Source organism: Acromyrmex echinatior, chromosome 8, assembly GCF_024713525.1.
Source record: "Acromyrmex echinatior isolate Ae372 chromosome 8, ASM2471352v2, whole genome shotgun sequence".
Taxonomy (NCBI): Eukaryota; Metazoa; Arthropoda; class Insecta; order Hymenoptera; family Formicidae; genus Acromyrmex; species Acromyrmex echinatior.
Genome location: NC_141859.1, coordinates 14,299,319 through 14,319,869, shown reverse-complemented (window position 1 = coordinate 14,319,869; position 20,551 = coordinate 14,299,319). Strand labels below are relative to the sequence as shown.

Below are 20,551 nucleotides of genomic sequence, written 5' to 3'. Positions count from 1 at the left end.
CTCGATTCGGCAAAAAAGACTTATTGATTGAATATTATGTGCGCGAACTTTTAAAGTTCTTAGTCTTAAGTAAGAATAAAAGCATGTCGCTCACAATCACTTATGATAAATTAGAGACACACGAGCATTTAAAATTTTAGGCGTGACAACAGAAATGTGCGCAACAATGTTGCTTCCTTTAGAGAATCCTCACTGCCTGAAGAGACCTTACGTACATGGCAACGAATAAGGGCTCAATTAATTCCTCATTCTGACGCGTCTGTTGTAAATGTTACTGCAAAAAATCGTCTTACTAGTCTAATGACTTTTCTAGGAAAAAAAGTCGAGGGTGAGCGTATTCAAATGGCAAAAATATGCTTCGAGAACAACGATTTCCAGATGACAAAGGACAAAAATAAAAGGAAATCAAAGAGTGAACGAGATCCAGAGATAGCGACAGCGTCTAGCTTACTATCGGCGAAAGAAGCAAAGCCACAGCAATGTATATTTTGTGGAGCCAATTATGACAGCTTGAGTTGTGAAACGGCCAGAAGTATGGACTTAGAGAAGAGAATCCAAACTGTAAAAGACAAGCAGGGCTGTTTTAACTGTCTGAAAGTAGCGCACAGCTATAAAAGATGCCGTAACAAAATAAAATGCCCTTGGTAGCAAAGGAGTTGGTTACTATCAACAGAGGAATTTCTGGAGGCCTTCAGAAGATTCATTGCACGTCGAGGAAGACCTACTGTAGTATATAGTAGCGACAATGGGAAAAATTTTGTAGGGGCCAGGAACGTACTACAGAAGATTAATTGGCGGAAAATTTCCCAATATTATGCACTCAATGAGATAACATGGCATTTCAATTCATCTTCAGCTGCCTGGTGGGAAGGATGGTGGGAGCGACTTATCCGCCTCCTTAAAGATCTACTGAAGAGGACCTTAAAGAGAACTTCGTTGAACTATGAAGAAATGAACACTGTTCTATGGGATTGCGAAACTACCATGAATTCAAGATCACTTACCTACTTGACAGAGGAAAATACTGAAATCACAGCGCTGACTCCAGCGATATTCATTAGTGACATTCGAGAAAATGGCGTTCCAGACTTGGATCAAGTTTACAAGTCCCACTTTGCAAAGAGGATACGCTATCGTCAAAGATTGAAAGAAAAGTTCAGAAAACGTTTCCGTATACAGTACTTGGGTCAATTATCTAGACGAACTAAACCCAACAATAGTTCCGCGTCCGTGGCTGTCGGGGACATCGTGCTTATTGAACAAAAGCAATTAGGCCGCTCATTAGAGAAGTCTACCCTGGAAAAGATGTTTACGTGCGGGTGGTAAAACTGAAAACGAGTAAAGGTGAACTGGTTCGATCCATCCAAAGACTAATTCCCTTGGAAGTTGAACACTCCAGTCCTGATAACTTTATCGAGTCTACCACTACGACGTCAGAGACTGCTAAGGGAAATGCAGCCAACACCCTCGAAGAGTCCGTAGCTGTCTCTAGAGAGGAACCGAAATCGTTGGAAGAAACGAGCTTAAAGACCCGAAGAGGTCGTATCATCAAGAAACCGGACCGGTTCAGATACTAGAAATGTTTGTCATTTTATTTTTGTTTTCATTTTTTTAGATAGGTTGATTTGCTCCTACAAAGAAGTCACAACTCAAGGTGGGAGAGATGTTGTAAGCGCGCTCTCAGTACCGTTGATATAGAGGGCGAGACGCGTGTTACCGGCCGAGGAGCGAGTTAGAGGAAGGTGCCGGAATGGCCGCCTGTGAACGACGGAAGAAGACGAGATCGGATCGCAAGCTGAGCGTTCCCGCGTATAGAACTTTTTACTTTTGCCTTTTTTACTGCCGTTGTTACTGCGAATAATCCGAGCCGTATGCTCTTAATGTTTTTGTAATAAAGTAGTGTGTTCGTGTAAAATACGAAGAATGTCTAATATTATTGAGAACTTTACGATTCCGAAACAGCAGTTGCAACAATGTTATTAGTCATTTAATTTTTAAATTTATATATGTTCACTTTGAATTGGCACTTTTAATGATACATCAGTTACTTGTCATGGTAATATATTATCAGATAATCATTAAAATTTGTAAAAGGTTTACATTTTTGAGAATACGCTTTATGTATGTTGTTGCGTCGCTATTGAAATTTTCTCCGTTTTTTGAGTCAATGTATTTAAGCAATTTATTCGGGGATTAAGTTGTGTGATTAAGAATGTTCACTGAGAAGGATTGAATAATTATTCGGAAGGGTAATCTTGAACTCGGTACCAAAAAGATTACAAAGCTTATAGGAGGCGAATCTACGTGGATTTGCTTTTCGAATGTCTTTGTAGTTAGGAAACGTGAGATTGATCTCCAATTTCTTGAAAGTATATATGCATTTGTGGATTGAATCTGCCGGTTTGTTTTGATCTAATAACTGCGCTAATTTTTGAAAATAAGGGAAAGGATCATGATTTGAAAGCTGATTTTATTTGAAATCTTAATCTCTTTTCTCTCTGTTTTCCGTCCGTCTTTAGTAGGCATGAAGGTAATACAAAAGAATTATCAATGTTCCGAAGAACTGCCGTAAGATGAGGGCCACGCTATTGGCAGCGACAGTTGCAACAGCTCCTCGGATATTCATGTATACGTACTTGTATGTAATTGAATGGAACGCAAAGCAGAGATTTAGGTTTCAACCGATTCAATTCAGTATTTTTTTAGTTTAATAAGAAAAATAGAACAATGCGAAAAGAAAAACATACGAGTGTGTTACTGACGAAGCGTAAGGATAATTCTCACTTTGATCTAACTAATTTCCGATTATATTGGATATTCTATTTCTTTTCGGATGAATTGAATGAATTGAATAAATTGAATGACTTAAATGAATTGAATGACAAATTGCTGCTTTTGGCAGCTCTTTTTATATTTTCGAAATGAATGTGGGAGTGTCCTTTCAGGACCAATCAATACTCCTTAAGGTTTGATACAATCTATACTTGCGCTTGTTTCCTTAAGATAAGGCAGCAAGGCACCGCGTAAACCCTACTCTACAAGCTTAATCTTAATAGGTAGTAGTTGAGAATTTTAATAATTTATAATAAAAATTCGGTCTTCCTTAATTAACATTCTTATGCGAGGCAAATCTACCACATTCTGAATCATATATCTAAAATTTTTAATTTTATTGGAAGAAGAAAAAAAAGAAGAAAGAGGTATTCGTCCTCGCATTCGGGAAGATTTCTATTTTGCTATTAATTGCTAAATGCTAATGTAGGGGAGACCGGGGCTAATAGACTCATTTTTCAGTTTCGAATTTTATCGACAAAATTAAGAGACTTATCGAAAAAATGAATTCTATCAGTTACTACATACATTTGACTACCTAATAATATTTTAATAATAAGGGGAAACTGATGACTAATATGAAAAAAAATGCATTTTTCTAATGCATTCCATCTGATTCAATTAACCCCGGGACCGGGGTAATTCGACTAAGATTATTAAAATAAAGATTAATATATTTTAAACTATATCTTTGGTTACATATTAATAAAACTTTTATAAAAATATATTTTAAACACAAACATTCGTTTCGCAGGGCAAACAATACTTCTTTTTGCAAAATTTATTCATTTCATGCAAAAACACGTCAAATAAGACTAATTTTCGAAATTGGATATGAGGGAACTAAACTTATAACATTTACCACTGAGGAAAATCTCTTTAAAGGAATAAAATTTTGAGTAAGTATTATAAGAGTCGTCACTAAATGAGTCATACAGTGTTGTAGTTAGTCTACTATCATACCCCATCCGTCCATTTCTTAAAAATATTAACAATATACGATAACAGAAACATTAACAAAAAAAATCTGTTGGATTTTATTAAGTAAGAACTATACTTACTATCTAAGTAGAAATCAAACATCTCAGACAATCATATACGATACTAAAACAAAAACTTTAAGAATAAAAATTTATTTAGGTGTACGATTTTTTAAAATTGTGCATAACTTCTATCATAGATGTGTTCGCAACAAGATTCTATAGCAGCGGCAATCGCTGCTGCGTGCTCAGACACGTTTACGCATGTCTCGCATGTTTTGTTTTTAATGTAGCCTCGATTATTCTACTTATCCCTATATTCAATTGACCCCCGGTCCTCCCTAATATACATTATAATGTTAATGCTAACATAATGTTAATATATGTTTTATTTATTATTTTAGAAAAGCTTCTTTGAGACAGATTCTGTGGGATATTCTTAAACATTCTTTAGGGTAGATAGTCTGTATGACGCATAAAGGTATATAACGTAATCTATCTGTTTGATTGTTCAAATAAAGGAACTAAATATACCCTCTTATAAAAGAGAAAAGGAATTTTCGGTTTTAAAATAAAGATAAAATAGGGACGAAATATCAAGACTAAGATGAAATACTAACCTAGAGATAGGATAAAAATAATAAAAAGATAATAAAAGATAATAATTATATATTTATAATAAGGAAGAGTGTTCGAGAGCGAGTCAGAGCGAGAGCGCTGACGTGAAATTTTAAAGTGATACGTAATTGTATTTCGCTTCAATCGAAAAATATTCCTTGCGAATCAAACTCGGCGGTTTTCTTTGCGAATTAAACGCGGCGGTTTTCTAGCGGCGGAGCGTCTCCTTGGCGGTGCACTGATAACGTTACGTTGATTCAGAACGGCGGAAAACTAAGAGCGGCGGAAAACTGAGAAAGTCGGAGAACTAATAGTTGCGGAGAACTAAGAGTTGCGGAGAACTAAGAGTTGCGGAGAACTAAGAGCGTTAAGCGTGTCGAAAACTAAGAGCTGCGGAGAACTAAGAGCGTTAAGCGAGCTATTGCTTCTCGGTTTTGCCTTTTATGCTCTTTTGAGAACAAAGGCTTCCCTTTGCATTCGCCTATGAGATTTTTACACATTGAAAATTTTGAGATGATCCTCTGTGTCGGATGGCGATTGGCGATTTCGCGCGCAACCGCCAAGCGGCACGCTATTGCCATGCGCGCCCGTTAAATCTTGATTCTTGATTGGGATGAACGCATATTACGCGTTTTGCGTCACGCGATCGCGCGTGCGCTACGACCGATCCGAATTGGTTAGCCGTTATAGCGGTTGAAATTTGCGTACGTGCGACGTGCGGTTTAGCTTGTTGTTTTTTTGACTTTATCGACGAGGTGATAGCCGAGTTTATGTTTTGGAAACTTCTAAGGACGCTTGAGATCCTTCTAGAAGCTTTCGATCCGTATGTCGCACGAACGCCAAATATTGGAAATTATGTACATGTTGGCCGTATCTCGAACAAAGAAAGAATTTTATCGGGATGTAACATCTCCCTCTTTAAGTCATGCGTCGCGCATGTTCATGTATAAAATAGTAGAAGAGAAAAAAAGAATACATATATACATAAAGTGTTGTTAATTATAAGAGAAACATTTATAATTGTGGATATATTCTAACAATATCCTTTTGTTCACTAGAGATCTTGATGCTTTCTTTTTAATTTATAATATTTTTGGGCGAATTCGGATTTTCTTCTAAAGTAGTTAATTTCTCTGTTGTTTCTTTTTGAAATGCTTCCTTCGTTTTGGATTTTTGAGAGAAATGTATAATTAAATTAGTAACTGAGTCCCAAAGGGCCCCGATCAGATGTAATGAGCCATAGATAGTGTATATAGCATATCCATGTATTATAATTAATCTATTAAATTAATTTCATTATTCTGATGCAGAAATAGATTCCGATTATTCCAGCACTTGCGTTGCCGAAAGAAATAAAATTTCCCTAGATTTTTTTCCATGTACGAGGGCAAGTCAATAAGTTTTTAGAAAAACATAATAAAACACATTTTTTTTATCGATTCATTTTTATTTCTCAACATAGTCTCCTTTTAGCTCGATACACTTGATTCAACGATTCTCCAACTTTTTAATATCCTTTTTAATATCCTAATAATATGATTTGTCCAACTATTTAAAATAATCGCCTCTGTTTTGGTGATGAGCTACTCTCTGGTGGTGAATCTCTTTCCTCCGAACCATTTCTTGGTTTGGAAACAGGAAATAGTGACAGGGGGCTAAAATCGAATATGCTGGATGGGGAAGCAATTCGTAGCGGAATTCATTGAATTTAACCATTGGTGCCGGATACGTGTGAACCCGTGCATTGTCTTGATGGAAGAGCACTTTCTTCTTCGCCAAATGGGGACGTTTTTTCTTTAAAATATTGTTGAAACGATCCAATAAGGCTGCGTAATAATCGCCATTGATCGTTTGCTTCGACGGAAGGTAATCGATATGAATTATACCGCGTGCATCCCAAAAAACTGTGGCCGACCTTTCCGACCATCACCTTTTCGGCCGATTTCGGTCTTCGCCTTCTTCGGAGCTGATTCACTCGGTGAAGTCCATTGTTTTGACTGTTCCTTTGTCTCGGGGTGAAGTAATGGATCCATGTTTCGTCCACAGTAATGAATCGACGCAGAAATTCATTTGGATTATGTTGAAACATCTCCAAACATTGTTTTGAAATCGTCATACGGTCGCGCTTATGGTCCACAGTGAGCAAACGCGGCACCTATCTTGCCGAACTTTTTCATATCCAATTGTTCGTGCAAAATTAAAATCACTGTGCCATTTGATATGCTTGTGGCCTCAACAAACTCGCGCACTTTCACTCGTCGATCAGTCAGAACAATATCGTGGACTTTATGGATGATTTCTGGCGTAGCAGCAACTCAATTGGACGTCCCGAACGAGGGCATCACATGTGGATGTACGACCACGTAAATTCATTCAATTGTATACAGTCGCAAACGCTGATGCAGATGTGCTATGAACATTATCCAACTCGGCTTTAATTTTTTTCGGCGTTAAACCTTTCATATGTAGATGTTTGATCACTGCACGAAACTCATTTTTTTCCAAAAAATACAAAGGTTGTTCGCTTTAATTGTCTACAGAAATGAAACCACGCGATGAATTCCGCTTAAAATTTGACAGTAATCAGCACTAAAGATGCTACTTGTTGTAAAAAGTAATGTGACATGACACTGCGAGTGCCTTCTGACAAATTTTCTAAAAACTTATTAACTTGCCCTCGTATTTTCTGTAATTTTCTGAATTGAACTCTCATCTAAGAGATGGGAAAGAGAGATTCTTTGAGAGACTATCGATTCGCCTTTAACTCCTCATGCCATAGTACATAATATTCCGCTTTCTTCGGCTGGGAACATTATGTGATCCTGCAGGTTTTCAAGATCCTTATTACTATATATGCTGCTTGCTGATAGCGATCCAGGGTTCGTATAGTGCCATGTAGGTTTTATCATGGATTTCATGATTGTTGGAGGTAAAGTGTTCGGGAGTTGATATTATACGGCACCATCCATCATTTAAAAAAAACATTGATGGTACGACACGATTACAGGAGATTTGTGTACCTGTTTTAATTAATACGTGTGTTCGTGATGATAAAAAAGATGTCTCGTTACCTTTCTGAACTGGAACCTGCGAATAACATTCTTTAACATGTTGAATTTTGATGTACAATAAATATATTCATAGAATTTTCATCGAGAGCTTTAATTTCATTAAATATTTTGACTGTTTCTCATCTCATTAACGTCAATCCATTTGACAATGGATGGTATCACTGTCTGTACCATACAAGGGATTCTCTAGCAGTGTCTTCGTAGTTTCTAAAGCAACGCAATATCTGTTATTCAATGAACTCATCGCAAAATTTCACAATTTCGATGCCAAGTGCTTATTGGAAACAATGCAAAGTCTATATTGCATTTCTCCGACTTTGGCGTATATTTTGTTAAGTATGAGTTTAAAAACTTTGATTGTTCTCCAATAAATTGTACGTCCATATTCCCCTCCCAGGCTAACTTGATAGCCGGATTATAATCTGCAATCCTTAAGTTACTTCCCTCTTAGCGAACAGACATATTCATTCCTACGTCATTTAAGATTGCAAAATTAAATATTTTGACTGATGTAAAATAATTCTGTTTTATGTGCTACTATTTCCAAGCATTTTTTATTTTTGCGTTGCAACTCTTATGGCACTCCTCTCTTGGAGCGAAAGTGTTGGACACTTTACGGCAGCGAGCTTCCAAAATAATCATTAATTGAATACGATGATTTAAGAAATTAATAAAAAAAACTTCCATTCTTTATGTTAAATCTCCATGTCAAAGATCGTGTTAAAATCGGGGAGACGAAGAAAATGTGATTGCGTTCCCATGAAAATGGGTAAAGGAGGAACTCATTCTTTATTTTTAGTATATTCATACAATCCGCATGACTCAGATTTTAATGGGTCATGGGTGCTTTGAGGCCTACCTTTTTGAGATATAGCGTGACTCGTCGCCGATTTGTGCGCATTGTTGTGCGACTGCGGATACGGCGATGAATACGCTATTGTTTTGCCCATCTTGGGCTGTAGAAAGGACGTCATTTTTTGAACAGTTGAGGCTCAATGTATTTGAGAGAACATACGGCTCCATTGTCAGGATGGCTATGTGCTCCGCTACGTGTTGGACGGCCTTTGCGGATTTCTGCGATCATTGCGGATTTCTGCGGATCATGCGCAAGAAGGAGAGGACCGAGTGGGAGCTTCAGGTCCTGAAGAGGCAAAGGACTCTTTTAGCTTGGGCCTGTCTGGGATCTAATGACAATCATGTGTAAAAATGTATATATAATGTTCATATTTAGGATAGAATTTAATATAATATAGGATAGGATTCTGTCTTTAAGTAGTATACTGGACCATGGTGGGAGCGTATACTTCACGACTTGGGTGTACCCTGATGAAATGTCGTCGAGTAAACGGCTTCGAGGTGTGGTCTTGCGAAGATGCTGAATAGGGGGAGTTTTTTAGCAGGTAGGCGATGATGTCCGCTATCCTTCCTTATAGAAGGGATACAGACTCAGACGAATCCTGCACAATCAGGAGACCGGCTCCTGAGTGTTTTCCCCTCATCCAGTTAGGTTCTCCTTCGGGAACATCCCGGATAAGGGGCTATGTGAAGATTTTTCTTTTTCTCGCAAACAAAAAAAAAGTATATTCATACAATATTAAAAATTCAAAATGTATAATAGTATAATGGCTCAATAATTTAAAAACAAAATAATGGCAAAATGGCTACAAGCCAAAAAACTTCGATCTATAAAAATGGGTAAATAAGTAAAAGTCTTAATAAATTGATTACGAAATTTAATAACATGCCGGCTAACAACAACAAATGTTTCGATCATTATTATGTTTACAAAATATGTCTAAATGGTAAAAAATATAACATAAATTCGATCGAAGATTAAACATGTACTTCGCATTGAATAACTCTATAACTGTTAGTATCAATAAAATTAGAAATCTTCGTCTTGTTAGTTAAACAGTAACGCACATAAAATACATACAATAGAATTCGTCAGAGAAGTAAAAACTTAAACTATGTACGGTCGATAGTAAATGAAAATACACTTCGCAATGTCAAGACATAAAACTGTTGGTATCAATTATTAAAGAATCTTCGTTTTGTTAGAAAAATTGTACAGCAAAAGAACATCGGTGTATAATTACATATTTATTAGTATCCAAAACGAAAAATAACGCATTATAGCTATAATAATAATATAAGATTATAAGAATGACAGAAATTTGACAATACAAAATTGATATAAGTGAAAGTGAAAAATATGCAAATCTATAGTTCAATTAAAATTAAATAAGAAAAACTTTTCATAATTGTAGTTGAGAGTTCAGTCCAAAAAAATTAAATAATATGAATAAAGTGCAATAGACAATGCGATGAGAGAAAGATCAATGTCTCTTATTCTCTAATACTCACATTGTCAAGATCACGACCCTGAGTGACCATCGGACACTTTTAGCAGACGAGGCATAGAGAGGACGAAAGAGTGAGATAGAGCGAAAAAGAGAGGGGTAGTGGAAGTGGGCGATGGGGGAAGAAGATTGAAGAGGGAGAGGGTAGAGTTAATCGAAGTTGGGGGAAGTGAAAGGTCAGAGAGAAGTGAGGTGCATGTGACTGCGGACAGAGAAGAAGAAGAAAAAGAAAACGTTACTTTATTTTTCACGAAAATCATTACTTTTCGATCGCTTGTATGTCCAAAACGGCTTGACCGATTTTTATTTCTTTTGGCTCAAATTACTCGTGGTGATGCCGACTTTCAGGATATGTTACGTGCGATTAAAAATTTTTTATATTTTAGTAGTTCTGTACTCCCAAAAAATGGACTTTGGTGACTTGGGATAAGAGACTTGTAATGTCTTTATGTCTTTTACTTTTTTTTTAACATGGCCGGAGACACTACCACGTCTCCTCATAGACCAATAAAATATTAAAGATGCGCATATTTAGGTACTTTACTTAATGCAAACTCTATGCATTCAGCATGGTCTGAATATTAAGAGATGTATTGCGCATCTCTGTTCGACAAGTACTTAGTGCTGATGAAGTCGTGATTAATTCACCAATCTTTTTGATCAACTGACATTCCCTTAGTTTGTTCAATTAAGCACTTATTGAAAATGTCTCTCTCCTACTGTCTTGATTGCAAAAGAATCAGGTGATGACACTTTGCGCTTGATGTTCATGTTTGATATAGCTTTTTGCATCTGTGCAACTGCATTACATTTAGTATTACTTTTAGACTCACAGATAACAGATGTTTTAGTGAGTGGAGTTGTAGGAAGTTATGTTGCAGGAGGTAATGTTGCAGAAGATGGTGTTATAATTAATATTGTAGGAAGTGGTGTTACAGAAGGTGTTATAATTGACGTTGTAGAAACTACCATAATAGAGTCCTCAGATGTATCTGTGGAAGTCTTATCAGTATCTGAAGATGTAACAATTTATAATAGAATTAGAAAGTTGTTAGTTAGTATGCGACAGTAAGTCTTCGACATAAAAAATGACTAAAATTATAAAATTATATCAACCAAACTGTAGAAAGATCTGATATTATATATTTAGCACAACCTGCACATTATTTTGTAAGGCAACAATCTTCCTCTAGATTTCATTAAGATGATCTTTCATATTTTATATTGAACACTGCTGCACGTATCGTTTGTTTACTACGTCAGCATCGTTCATCGGTAGCGCTACTCGTCGAATCTTACGCGACTTTGCGTCAAAGTCAGCTGCGACTATGCAAAGAGCGTTATCACGCACGTAATTTCTGCAATCCACGTCACTGATAATGTGATTTGCTTCTTCCTCCAAGCGATAGTCCAAACTTGTTGATCGGCATTACGATATCAACTGAACGACGTGTGTAAAACAAGGTTAATTTATGATCAGACCGGCTTTGCGAAACTTTCGACAATCAACAGAATCTCACGTTGTCGTGATCATTATGACCCGTCTGGCGCGAGGCCTTGAGCAATCGCAGACAATCCATAATTTCGTTGGGATTGTCCCAATGGATATAGTCGATCTTGTTGTCGTTTAGCGTCATTGTATGCGGTAAATCCACTCTTTTGTTTATTTTTGTTCTAACTTTTTTACCCCACACCAATGGCGCTATTATGTTCTTATACTTGTATCCCTTACTACCTATTACTTGATTATTTGGGCTATGGCCGCGCCAGTGAGCATTTGTCATCAGCAGAATGCTACTACTGTAGGTCTGTACGTCATCATTCATACAGATACTTTCGTTAGGAAATTTCATGAAAATTTACTTGTACAAGCCCGGCTTTTCATCATATATTTCCCATCTATAATTATATCGTCATTTCTGTGTAAGGTAGTACGTTTATCACCAAACATTATTCTCTCGTCGCTAAAATAAACTCCATATACAACGTCTATATTGACAGCTTTTTTACGGCTCAGGACCACTTTAAGATATTTCTGTCCCAACGGACCATAGTTTGCATGCAATTTTTCTTATTCCTCGGATGTTTGAAGCATGTGTCGAATAGATATTACGAGAGATTCATCGGCAATCTCGAAAATTTGTTCGACGATGAAAGCGTGGTCATATGATAAATCACGCGGTTGTATATTATTTCAGACACTTCATTCAAAGTGGATGGTACGGTTTTCGATTGATTTAACATTGATTTCACAAGCGTGGAAGCTTGTATAAGATTGTCGTACAAAGCACTCGATTGTTTTTTTTTTTGGATTTTGATTCCTCGCCTTCTCCCAAAAAGAATGTTTCAATCATAATAGGATCCTTGGAGGATTCAACAGTGTTTTCAACAATCTGTTTCAGCGAATCGATAATAGGTTTGAAGCGTCTCTCCAATGTATCTTCCTCCATTTTAACAGTCTTCAAAGCGAGGTATTTTTTGCGAATCAAATCGTTTGTTTTTGCAATCTCCTTAACAATCTTTTCACAATCTTTGTTGTGGTCCGTGTTAACGTATCAAAGACAACTGATCACATCACAGTATTGCAAAGTCATTAAATCTTTTTCTGTATCGCCCATCGGTAAGTGCACTATCCTTGTCAATCACTAGGAATCCATATTTTTGCTGTCATCATTTACGATTTAAATCGCAGAAATCCTCAGGATATATCGGTATTCACGTGATCGTTATACACGCGTTTCTGATTGGTACCATCCTGTTTGAACGGGATCAACAGATTTGCACTGTCACGTATAAGATACTTTGGTATCTTTGCGTATGTCTGACAGAGATAGAAGCAGTCAACGTCCGCGTGTCGCAGTACAAAGTATCCTCTTATCGCGTCTTGCTTGCACATCATCAAAGATAAAAATGGAATTCAGAAGCGTCTCGCTTAGTGGAATGACGTCGCCGTTATTGGAAAATGTAAAATAATCGATTTCCTCGATCGGTGCTAACAAATTCGCTAGGTATCGATATTTCGGTTGTTGCAGCGAGTACACGTACACGTTCTCGAATCGTACGCCGTGTGGACTTTCCAACAAGCTTATCAACACATTCGTCTTGCCAATTTGACGGTCCGCAGACGACAATACGTATAGATGCCAGTAGCATGTCGCCATGTTTGCGTGTCTCTTTATCGATTTGCACTTTGCCGTCAAGATTCGTCATCATGATCGCCCGCGATTAGCGAACAGCATATTTTCTCTTTCCACAAATACTGAAAACGATATCGCGAACGAGCCTTTTTATAGAGCGTAAAGCAAACCGATCAGTAATCAAAATATTTTTCGTCGTGTCGGATGATCTGCACAGTTTAACCTCAAAAGGATTGGAATACATACAAAAAATTGTACTGCTGCGAGAGTTTGCACATCTGTTGTGAGATATATTACCCGAACATATTCGAGCAGATTCGGAGATACGACGATACCGTGCCTGAAGCATTACAATTTATCGAGTCAAACAAATATTGACGGTCTGGCGCCTTTGATAAAGAATTGCAGCGAATGTCGTCGAGAGGTTTGTTAAATCGTGTGATAAACGCATTTTCTTTCGAATTATATATTCCTGGATATCAATTTTGCGGAAACGCGATTGGAGATTGGTTAGGGTGATCAAGGAATTAATTCATTGGATGCTGCATGTCGCGAGTGCGAGAGCATGACATAGCGTATTCGCACAGCAACGATCTCGCTGAACGACACGCGGCTGACAATATACTCGCTGAGAAGGCACGCAAACCCATTACCGCGAGTGATTCGACTCTTAGAGAAAGAGCCGCAGTTTGGGTAGCTATGAAGATCAAAACGAAGATTGGTATAGGTTTGAAAACAAGGAAGAAGAAGAAGAGCAAACTTCTGATAGCGAAACGCAGCAACGTTCTGCCTGTTCTATCGCTGCTTGGTATTCTCAAGTCATTAGTCGGTGGCGCGGCGATCGCCAAGGCAGTAAATGATAACAAAGCGGCGTCAGCTGGAAGAACTGCAACATCATAATCGCGTCATGGAAGGCCGCGGCGTTTATCTCGCTCCCTACAAACGCGAACAAAAGATCGCGTGTAGAAAAAAAAAACGTCGATGAAACGTTAAAAATGCCGAGAGGAGTAACTATCGATGAGCAACTGTAACGACCTGCAAATCGTATGCACATTCCGTATTTTAGAGATATCTTTATGCGTACCACATTATCAATCGAAGGAGAACGGTATCGTTAAAATGAGATCAGCATCGTAAATCTGGACAATGCCAAGGGATGCGCATTGGGTTGCGTATGTGAGTAGTATAACAGTGGCGATTTTGGACCAGGAATACAGCCATCTGGCTGCCACCAAGCGGCGCTGGTGTCGCGGTCGCGAGAGAAACTTGTTGGAGATGGGGAGGGAGGGGGTGAGGGAACACGTAGAGAAGAGAAGTAAAAATATAAAAATGTTGCATAGAGAAAAGAATGCAAAATGCTTACCCTCATCCCTTGCTACCTCCTCCGCAACCATCAGTATCTAATCGTCCTCTTCCTCATCCATCTCCCTCATCCACGCAATCTCTTCGGCCCAAGCTGCAATCTCTGCCGCTTCAGCCTCCTCCTCAGCCTCTGCCGCCTCAGCAAAGTATATTACACAAAAGTGTAATAATTCCAACATCAGTTAAATCGAAAAAGTCCAGCAATGAACTCGATCAATTCGTCACTCGTACAAAATGCGAAATTAAAAATCGGGAGGCTCTCGTCGAGTTCATGCTCGATTTCCTCCTCCTCTTTGGGAGCATCCTCGCCGACAGAGACATTCTCATCCTTAATTTCGCCGGTCTCCATGAGGGGGACATCCTATTCCTCCTCATCATTTTTTTTTCAAATTTATAGGGCTCTCTGAATTTCATTTTTATATACATCGTTTAAATATATATAACTGATGATGTCTGCGCGCGGACAAGACATGGATAAAACTGCCGCTAAAAAGCATTTTTTGCTGTAGCGAGACTGTCCTGGGATTTATCTATGGCAGTCGATGTATATAAAACAAAGTAAATCAAAAGTGTCTCTGAGAGAAGATCGACAAAATAAGTTCATAGAAAGTTGCTTTTGTTGTACATAGAGCATCCGGCTATCAAATATTACCACATTATACACATTGAAATATTGAACAGCGCTGTCACCGCCTCCGCTGCCGCCGCAGCCGTGCGCTCTATCTCATATACTTGCAATATATGGTACTTACCATCTTTCTCTCGATAATACGTTATGTCATCCGTTGCGATTCATGTGCATCCTATACTTACGATTTCTTTCTCTCTCATTGCAGCTTCATATGTGACTCCTTTTACTAATTCTCATACGCAAAATATATATACATATATATATATATATATACATATACATATATATTATATATATGTATTTTTTTTATTTCTATTAAACTTATTCAATTATATTCTAATAATGCTTTTAAAGCGAGCGTAACAACATTATCAAACGCGATAATACCATTGATGATGCTGCCGGCACATGTAATATGATACGAAAAATGTAGAAAGGAAAAGAACATATAGACATCGCGAAGACGGAAGGAATGGATAATTTTAAACGCTGAGACACAGTTAATATTTGTTTATTTTTTACATACTACATACATACACATATATATATATATATAATTATTATTATTAGTATTGTTATTATTATTATCCACAATATAACTAATAATTCACATTCAATATTTGAATTTTTATCATAAATCTTACGTTAGGTGTTTGCCATATCATATTTGTTATTTGGCGCCTCTCGCGATGACATAATCAATGTAATTTAATATAATAAAAATGTGTGTGTGTGTGTGTGTGTGTGTGTGTGTGTGTGTGTGTGTGTGTGTGTGTGTGTGTGTGCGCGCGCGCGACGTTTGCAATTTCGCAAGCGTCGACGGTTTTATTAGATAGTGTAATCAAAGATTTTTCAAGGATATGTATCGACAATATGCTGCGACAAGCACATGTCACGGCATGTTTCGCGATGACGTCATCAATTTGATACAAATGCGACGTTGCCAAATAGTATGCATGTCACGTGACTAGATTTTCCACAAACATTCGACATGGTACGATATGTCACAACATGTTCGAGCGGTGACATCATCATCAATGTAATGTGATACAAATGCCACATGATCAAGTAATTAATATAAAGAGAAGATTTAGACGCACCCTGTCATTAGTCAATGCAAGCAACAACAGCATGATTTGATAGAGCAGACTCAGCTGAACATCATAGAAGAGTACGTCGCATGGGAACAACGATGCGACGAACTCAGAATCTGGAAGAGCAAAATCGTGCCAAACGCCCGCGATTATCGATCGGCAAGAGACAATCAGTGATCACATATATAGCGAGACTCGAGAGTTTGAAGGAATCGGTGCGTGGACGATTCATGCATGTGGGTGCCAGATATGGACTTCGATGGCGCGAGATCGAAACAGCGTTCGAGAGTCATATATTGACAGGCGCGGTGATAAACTCTAATCACATCGAGCCGCGGTTTTTTAAAAACGCTGGCGATGTAGTGCTCGAGCGAGGGCAAGACTCTGAAAAATACGACAGTGTAAAAGTGAACACCAGGTTCAACGGCGAGTTTGCGACGAAGGATGAAGTACTAATAAGAGCATAATTGCAAAGAACAGCGAGATATATCGATGCACCGATATGCGCGAGTGGTACGAGGGACACGTTATCGAGCATCTTGACATCACTGAATGAATTTCAGGAACGCGACGGCGGGTGGGCATTGTCGTGAATTCTCAATTTGGTAGTGAATGTGAATAAGCACAATTCAATGCGCATGGGATGTTACTTCGAAGTGCCGCGAGAAATTACTATAAGAAAGCGGTAATCAATGTGCGTTTCAATGGACAACGCATGCTTCGCGTGGTAGCCGCTCTATACCCAGTTAAAAATCATGTGCATAGAAAATTGTCGTATCCACATTACACGACAGTGTTGAATCTCGCGGATATCGAATTTGCAATGACTTTAAAAGACATTTCGAAATTCGAAAATCTCAATAACATATCGATCAACGTGTACAGCATCGAAGATAAGCAAGTCTTTCCTCTGCGGCTCACCAATGACAAGAGAGACAAGCATGTCAATCTCTTATACTTACAAGATTCACGCAACGACAGTATTAGACACTTTGCGTGGATAAAAAATCTATCCCGCCTTATAAGATCATAAATTACTGGGAATGAGAGCAGAAAATATTTTTGCGATCGGTAAGTATAATAAAAATAGCCAAAACAATAAAAATAGAAAAAATGATTTCTTTATTATTTGCAGGTGCCTTTATTACTTCAGTTCATGCGAAAAATTGCAATCACACGAAGTGGACTACCAGAAGATCAACAACTGCGCCATCCGACTGCCGAGCGAGAACGACAGGTGGTTTGAATTCGGCAACTATAACAACCGAGAACGAATGCCGTTCATCGTCTATGTCGATCTGGAGAGCGTTCTACGGAAGACGGAATCCGACAAGGAAGACGCGTCGTCGTAAGCGTATTAACAGCAGCATTTAACATAGGCTACTACGTGCGATGCTCGTACGACGACACATTATCGTCGTATCACTTCCGTTGTGATGAAAACTATATAGCGTGGTTCGCGCAACAACTCAACGATTCGGCGTATCGCGTGAAAAATATCATATCCGCCAACACGTCTATGGAAACGTTGTCTAAACAGCAATGGGAGGCATATCGTAGCGTGATGCGTTGTCACATATGTGAGAAATCGTTCGCGCCGGACGATACGCTGGTCCGTGACCATTGTCATCTCACCAGTAGATATCGCGATCCAGCGCATTCGAGAGAGACAAAGAGAGAGAGAGAGTGAGTGAGAGAGAGAGAGAGAGAGAGAATTGTAATTTATAAAAATTCGTTTTATATACCGGCCATATTTTACAATTTATCGGGCTACGACGCGTATTTTATAATTGAGGAAATTGCTACCACATACGATGGACATGTAGATGTACTACCGATAACCAAAAAAAAATATATTTCATTAAACATGTCGATAGCACTAAAGACAAAAATGAAAAGAATTTTCAGAAAAATTGTAAAATTAAAGTTTATTGATTCTTTCAAATTTTTAAATGCAAGCCTCGATAAATTGGCGTATCTCGACAAAGATAAATTAAAAATTGTATGTTCCGAATTTCCAACATTATCAGACGAAGAATTCGAATTACTTACACGAAAAGGTGTCTTTCCGTACAAGTACATTGATTACGTCGATAAATTGCAGAATACGCGCTTACCACTGCGAGAATTATTTTTCAGTTCGTTGACAGGCGATACAGTATCCAAGAGCGATTACACTGCAAGATCATGTACACATTTCGCAACTGCGGAAATTTTCGAAAATGTCGGTTAATAACAAGACATCAGTTTTCAAGTACAGATCACTGTACTCACCAAGCGTTCGGATGGAGAATCGCTTTCAGATATTCGCGGCGTGAGCGTAATCGCTCTTCCTTGTCGAATTCCGTTTTCCGTAGGACACTCCAGATCGACGTAGACGATGAACGGTACTCGTTCCCGGTTATTATAGTTGCCGAATTCGAGCCCCCTGTCATCCTCGCTCAGCAATCGGATGGCGCAGTTGTTGATCGTCTGGCAGTCTACTTCATACGACTGCAAGTTTTCACATGAACTGAAGTAATGAAGACATCTGCAAATAATAAAGAAACTTATCTGTACTAAACTAAATATATATATATATATATATACACACATATATATATATATATATATATATATATATATAACGTATGACGGCATTTTACACTTTCTCTATCGACATTAATACTCTTATGTACATGTCTTATAATATCAAAAATAATTTTTTACCTCTTTCATTTAATTTAAATTTATTACTTGCGACTTGTTTTGTACCTTTCTTTTTATTATTTACGACTCGATTTGTACTTTTCTTGTTGTTTTTATTTTTATTCCCTGTCGTAATTTATTATTACATTTTGTACTTGCTAACAGAAACATGTTCGTCCTTATTCTACATACACAATCTGGAGGAACACATTGTTGTCAACTACAACTTTTGTATAATTTTCTTTTTATTTTGGGGCGAAATTTATAGTTGATACTGAGAGCGAATTTTTAATTAATTTTTATATATTTTATCTATGTAACATTTCCATTGTTATCTTTGCGTCACATTGAAAATGATCCAACAGGGATCGAAACGTTTGTTTGTTTACTTGCTGACGGTCAAATTAAATTTCATGTTTTTTAATTTCGTGACATGTTTTATTTTATTTTTTAACTATTCAATACAAATTTGTTATTTTTATGATGATTGTTTAAACTCGTAGCCCTTTGTCTTTTTATTTATTTTAATTTATTGTACCTTATTATTTTTATAATAAAGAAATCATTTTTTCTATTTTTACTGTTTTTGTTCTATTTTTAATATTTTTACTGTTTTGGCTATTTTTATTATACTTACCGATCGCAAAAATATTTTCTGCTCTCGTTCCCAGTAATTTATGATCTTACAAGGCGGGATAGATTTTTTATCCACGCAAAGTGTCTAATACTGTCGTTGCGTGAATCTTGTAGGTATAAGAGATTGACATGCTTGTCCCTCTTGTCATTGGTGAGCAGAGGAAGGACTTGCTTATCTTCGATGCTGTACACGTTGATCGATATGTTATTGAGATTTTCGAATTTCGGAATGTCTTTTAAAGTCATTGCAAATTCGATATCCGCGAGATTCAACACTGTCGTATAATGTGGATACGACAATTTTCTATGCACATGATTTTTAACTGGGTATAGAGCGGCTACCACCGACCACGCGAAGCATGCCTTGTCCATCGAAACGCACATTACCGCTTTCTTATAGTATAATTTCTCGCGGCACTTCGAAGTAACATCCCATGCGCATTGAATTGTGCTTATTCACATTCACTACCAAATTGAGAATTCGCGACAATGCCCACTCTCTATCGCGTTCCTGAAATTCGTCCAGTGATGTCAAAATGGCTCGATAACGTGTCGCTTGTACCACTCGCGCATATCAGTGCATCAATATATCTCGCTGTTCTTTGTAATTATGTTCTTATTAGCACGTTCATCTTTCGTCGCAAACTCGCCTTTGAACGCGATGTTCACTTTTACACTACCGTGTCTTTCTACAGTGTCTCGCACTCGCTCGAGCATTACATCGTCAGCGTCTTTCAAAAACCGTCGCGGCTCGATATGATTAGAGTTTAACGCTGTTTCGATTTCGCGCCATCGAAGTCCATATCCGGCATCCACATGCATGAATCGTCCACGCACCGAATCCTTCAAACTTTCGAGCCTCGCGATATATGTGATCACTGATTGTCTCTTGCCGATCAATAATCGCGGGAGTTTGGCATGACTGCTCTTCCAGAGATTCTATGAGCTCGTTGCATCGTTGTTCCCATGCGACGTACTCTTCTATTCAGCTGGGTCGCTTGCTCTATCAAATCGTGGTACATGTTATCGCTTGCATTGACTAATGACGCGGTGTGTCTGATTTTTCTCATTTTATATTAATTACTTGGTCACGTGATATTTGCATCACATTACATTGATGATAAAATCACCGCTCGAAC

General features: G+C 37.9%; 1 pseudogene; it reads right to left on the bottom strand.

Annotated features, from left to right (window-relative positions):
* Positions 1 to 11,369: 11,369 nt before the first annotated feature.
* LOC147908849 (uncharacterized) lies at positions 11,370 to 12,419 on the bottom strand (annotated as a pseudogene).
* Positions 12,420 to 20,551: the final 8,132 nt, after the last annotated feature.